Source organism: Eucyclogobius newberryi, unplaced genomic scaffold (assembly GCF_026437365.1).
Source record: "Eucyclogobius newberryi isolate DKJ021-1_F unplaced genomic scaffold, fEucNew1.0.hap1 SCAF_389, whole genome shotgun sequence".
Lineage (NCBI taxonomy): Eukaryota > Metazoa > Chordata > Actinopteri > Gobiiformes > Gobiidae > Eucyclogobius > Eucyclogobius newberryi.
In genome coordinates this window covers 44,130-50,000 of record NW_027316044.1, presented here as the reverse complement: position 1 = coordinate 50,000, position 5,871 = coordinate 44,130, and positions in this window count along the sequence as shown.

The following is a 5,871-nucleotide window of genomic DNA, read 5'->3' as shown; positions in this document are numbered from 1 at the left end:
CCTCCTCCCCCACTCCCTGCACTCTTCCTCCCTCTCCTCCTCCCCCACTCCCTGCACTCTTCCTCCCTCTCCTCCTCCCCCACTCCAGGTACTCTCCCTCCCTCTCCTCCTCCCCCACTCCCTGCACTCTTCCTCCCTCTCCTCCTCCCCCACTCCAGGCACTCTTCCTCCCTCTCCTCCTCCCCCACTCCAGGCACTCTTCCTCCCTCTCCTCCTCCCCCACTCCCTGCACTCTTCCTCCCTCTCCTCCTCCCCCACTCCCTGCACTCTTCCTCCCTCTCCTCCTCCCCCACTCCATGCACTCTTCCTCCCTCTCCTCCTCCCCCACTCCCTGCACTCTTCCTCCCTCTCCTCCTCCCCCACTCCAGGCACTCTTCCTCCCTCTCCTCCTCCCCCACTCCCTGCACTCTTCCTCCCTCTCCTCCTCCCCCACTCCAGGCACTCTTCCTCCCTCTCCTCCTCCCCCACTCCCTGCACTCTTCCTCCCTCTCCTCCTCCCCCACTCCCTGCACTCTTCCTCCCTCTCCTCCTCCCCCACTCCCTGCACTCTTCCTCCCTCTCCTCCTCCCCCACTCCCTGCACTCTTCCTCCCTCTCCTCCTCCCCCACTCCCTGCACTCTTCCTCCCTCTCCTCCTCCCCCACTCCCTGCACTCTTCCTCCCTCTCCTCCTCCCCCACTCCCTGCACTCTTCCTCCCTCTCCTCCTCCCCCACTCCCTGCACTCTTCCTCCCTCTCCTCCTCCCCCACTCCATGCACTCTTCCTCCCTCTCCTCCTCCCCCACTCCCTGCACTCTTCCTCCCTCTCCTCCTCCCCCACTCCATGCACTCTTCCTCCCTCTCCTCCTCCACCACTCCAGGCACTCTTCCTCCCTCTCCTCCTCCCCCACTCCCTGCACTCTTCCTCCCTCTCCTCCTCCCCCACTCCAGGCACTCGCTGTGCGAAGGGCATCAAATGCTCCGAGGGGCCCCTGCTTAATCACGGAGGACGTGATGAAGACTGTGTGCAACTGCAGCGCTCTTCCTTTTGCTCTACTCTGTAGCTCTACACTGTAGCTCTACACTGTAGCTCTACACTGTAGCTCTACACTGTAGCTCTACTCTGTAGCTCTACTCTGTAGCTCTACACTGTAGCTCTACACTGTAGCTCTACTCTGTAGCTCTACTCTGTAGCTCTACACTGTAGCTCTACACTGTAGCTCTACTCTGTAGCTCTACTCTGTAGCTCTACTCTGTAGCTCTACTCTGTAGCTCTACACTGTAGCTCTACTCTGTAGCTCTACTCTGTAGCTCTACACTGTAGCTCTACACTGTAGCTCTACTCTGTAGCTCTACACTGTAGCTCTACTCTATAGCTCTACTCTGTAGCTCTACACTGTAGCTCTACTCTGTAGCTCTACTCTGTAGCTCTACACTGTAGCTCTACACTGTAGCTCTACACTGTACTCTGTAGCTCTACTCTGTAGCTCTACTCTGTAGCTCTACTCTGTAGTATGAACATACACACTGTAAACACTAAGTATGGCCATAGGCTCAGCACACGAGGAACTCCTAAAAAACTCCCTCATATTCAAGTAGAAGTAGTAAAAAGAGCAAATGAAACAACGCGTCCAGTGCAAAGCAACGTAGCAAAATATCAAAAAAATGTTTAATAGATGTAACAGAAAGTGTCAGTTCAGACGTCCAGACGTTTGCAACGTGCACTTTTCTCAAGTCTCAGTTGTGCAGAAGTGTGAGCGCTAAAGCAGGAGCAGGTGCCATCGTGGACTGAGTTGCTAGTAATATTTCATCTAAAATGAAAGAACTTGTATAAGTGTAAATAGAAACAATATAGCCGCAAGCGGCAATGATCGGCCCTCGCTGCGGCCCAGCGACGCACCTTTTACCTTTTATTACACCTAATACCGAACCTGTAGCGCTATTGCGCCTTAACCCCTTTAAAGGCTTTACAAACAAGTTTGCAGCTGCGCCGCACAAAGACCATCATTTTTAAAAGAAAAAATTGGATAACTTTTGATGGTCCACTCATGAATATGAGTCTCACTAAATGAACCCGATCAAATCTTATTTAAAATTTATTTATTTAAAATCTTAAATATTATTATTATTATTTTATTAAGAAATTGTTTAAAAAAAGAACAGAATCATTTTTGAGTTTTGAACGTGAGGATACAGAGGGCAGACATGTGATGGTTAAAGGAATATTAATGGAAAGGTTTTCACTCTTTTAAATGTGTCGCTCCACCAGGGGGCGATATCACTTTCTCTGCTGATGGACCTGGTGAACCACTCTGAGGGAACCCTGATCTGTGGAGGAGATTAGAACCTTCACATTCAGCTACATTAGACGTGTGGAGCTCAAGAGTCTTATTGAAGAAGATAGGACTGAGTGACATAAATGAACCCTAGGGGGCGCCGGTGCACACATTTATTCCAAAATAGACTACTTTTTTAATTCTCAATAAAGATCTAAAAACAATGAAGCAGATACAAGCACAATCCTTAAAACAAAACAAAAAAAGCTGGAAGAACATTTTTTAAATACGGGACAGGCAAAATGATGTCATCTTAATAAGACCAAACTCAATCAGCATTTCAATCCTTCTAGAAACAACTTTTTTTCAAAAATTTAAGACGATAAAGAAGATGATATAAATTCCTTTATGGACCCTCAATTTTCCTTTTGTGTCAAAAGAACAAAATAAAAAAAATTGGAGCTGATATAAAAGTTTGGAAATACAAGGCGCAATCAAAAGATTAAAGAACAATAACTCTCCAGGAGCGATGGGGTCATCTCAGAGTATATAAAGCTCTAAAGACACACCTCAGAGTGTTATAAAGCTCTAAAGACACACCTCAGAGTATTATAAAGCTCTAAAGACACACCTCAGAGTGTATAAAGCTCTAAAGACACACCTCAGAGTGTATAAAGCTCTAAAGACACACCTCAGAGTGTTATAAAGCTCTAAAGACACACCTCAGAGTATTATAAAGCTCTAAAGACACACCTCAGAGTGTTATAAAGCTCTAAAGACACACCTCAGAGTATTATAAAGCTCTAAAGACACACCTCAGAGTGTATAAAGCTCTAAAGACACACCTCAGAGTGTATAAAGCTCTAAAGACACACCTCAGAGTGTTATAAAGCTCTAAAGACACACCTCAGAGTGTATAAAGCTCTAAAGACACACCTCAGAGTGTATAAAGCTCTAAAGACACACCTCAGAGTGTATAAAGCTCTAAAGACACACCTCAGAGTGTATAAAGCTCTAAAGACACACCTCAGAGTGTTATAAAGCTCTAAAGACACACCTCAGAGTGTTATAAAGCTCTAAAGACACACCTCAGAGTGTATAAAGCTCTAAAGACACACCTCAGAGTATTATAAAGCTCTAAAGACACACCTCAGAGTGTATAAAGCTCTAAAGACACACCTCAGAGTGTATAAAGCTCTAAAGACACACCTCAGAGTATTATAAAGCTCTAAAGACACACCTCAGAGTGTATAAAGCTCTAAAGACACACCTCAGAGTGTATAAAGCTCTAAAGACACACCTCAGAGTGTTATAAAGCTCTAAAGACACACCTCAGAGTGTTATAAAGCTCTAAAGACACACCTCAGAGTGTATAAAGCTCTAAAGACACACCTCAGAGTGTATAAAGCTCTAAAGACACACCTCAGAGTGTATAAAGCTCTAAAGACGCACCTCAGAGTGTTATAAAGCTCTAAAGACACACCTCAGAGTGTATAAAGCTCTAAAGACACACCTCAGAGTATATAAAGCTCTAAAGACACACCTCAGAGTGTATAAAGCTCTAAAGACACACCTCAGAGTGTATAAAGCTCTAAAGACACACCTCAGAGTGTTATAAAGCTCTAAAGACACACCTCAGAGTGTATAAAGCTCTAAAGACACACCTCAGAGTATTATAAAGCTCTAAAGACACACCTCAGAGTGTTATAAAGCTCTAAAGACACACCCCAGAGTGTATAAAGCTCTAAAGACACACCTCAGAGTGTATAAAGCTCTAAAGACACACCTCAGAGTGTATAAAGCTCTAAAGACACACCTCAGAGTGTTATGAAGCTCTAAAGACACACCTCAGAGTGTATAAAGCTCTAAAGACACACCTCATAGTGATATAAATCTCTAAAGACACACCTCAGAGTGTTATAAAGCTCTAAAGACACACCTCAGAATGTATAAAGCTCTAAAGACACACCTCAGAGTGTTATAAAGCTCTAAAGACACACCTCAGAGTGTTATAAAGCTCTAAAGACACACCTCAGAGTGTATAAAGCTCTAAAGACACACCTCAGAATGTTATAAAGCTCTAAAGACACACCTCAGAGTGTTATAAAGCTCTAAAGACACACCTCAGAGCAGTATAAAGCTCTAAAGACACACCTCAGAGTGTTATAAAGCTCTAAAGACACACCTCAGAGTGTATAAAGCTCTAAAGACACACCTCAGAGTGTATAAAGCTCTAAAGACACACCTCAGAGTGTTATAAAGCTCTAAAGACACACCTCAGAGTGTATAAAGCTCTAAAGACGCACCTCAGAGTGTTATAAAGCTCTAAAGACACACCTCAGAGTGTATAAAGCTCTAAAGACACACCTCAGAATGTATAAAGCTCTAAAGACACACCTCAGAGTGTTATAAAGCTCTAAAGACACACCTCAGAGTGTTATAAAGCTCTAAAGACACACCTCAGAATGTATAAAGCTCTAAAGACACACCTCAGAGTGTTATAAAGCTCTAAAGACACACCTCAGAGTGTATAAAGCTCTAAAGACACACCTCAGAATGTATAAAGCTCTAAAGACGCACCTCAGAGTGTTATAAAGCTCTAAAGACACACCTCAGAGTGTATAAAGCTCTAAAGACACACCTCAGAATGTATAAAGCTCTAAAGACACACCTCAGAGTGTATAAAGCTCTAAAGACACACCTCAGAATGTATAAAGCTCTAAAGACACACCTCAGAGTGTTATAAAGCTCTAAAGACACACCTCAGAGTGTTATAAAGCTCTAAAGACACACCTCAGAGTGTATAAAGCTCTAAAGACACACCTCAGAATGTATAAAGCTCTAAAGACACACCTCAGAGTGTTATAAAGCTCTAAAGACACACCTCAGAGTGTATAAAGCTCTAAAGACACACCTCAGAGTGTATAAAGCTCTAAAGACACACCTCAGAGTGTTATAAAGCTCTAAAGACACACCTCAGAGTGTATAAAGCTCTAAAGACGCACCTCAGAGTGTTATAAAGCTCTAAAGACACACCTCAGAGTGTATAAAGCTCTAAAGACACACCTCAGAGTGTATAAAGCTCTAAAGACACACCTCAGAGTATTATAAAGCTCTAAAGACACACCTCAGAGTATTATAAAGCTCTAAAGACACACCTCAGAGTGTTATGAAGCTCTAAAGACACACCTCAGAGTGTATAAAGCTCTAAAGACACACCTCATAGTGATATAAATCTCTAAAGACACACCTCAGAGTGTTATAAAGCTCTAAAGACACACCTCAGAGTGTATAAAGCTCTAAAGACACACCCCAGAGTGTATAAAGCTCTAAAGACACACCTCAGAGTGTATAAAGCTCTAAAGACACACCTCAGAGTGTTATAAAGCTCTAAAGACACACCTCAGAGTGTTATAAAGCTCTAAAGACACACCTCAGAGTGTATAAAGCTCTAAAGACACACCTCAGAGTGTTATAAAGCTCTAAAGACACACCTCAGAATGTATAAAGCTCTAAAGACACACCTCAGAGTGTTATAAAGCTCTAAAGACACACCTCAGAGTGTATAAAGCTCTAAAGACACACCTCAGAATGTATAAAGCTCTAAAGACACACCTC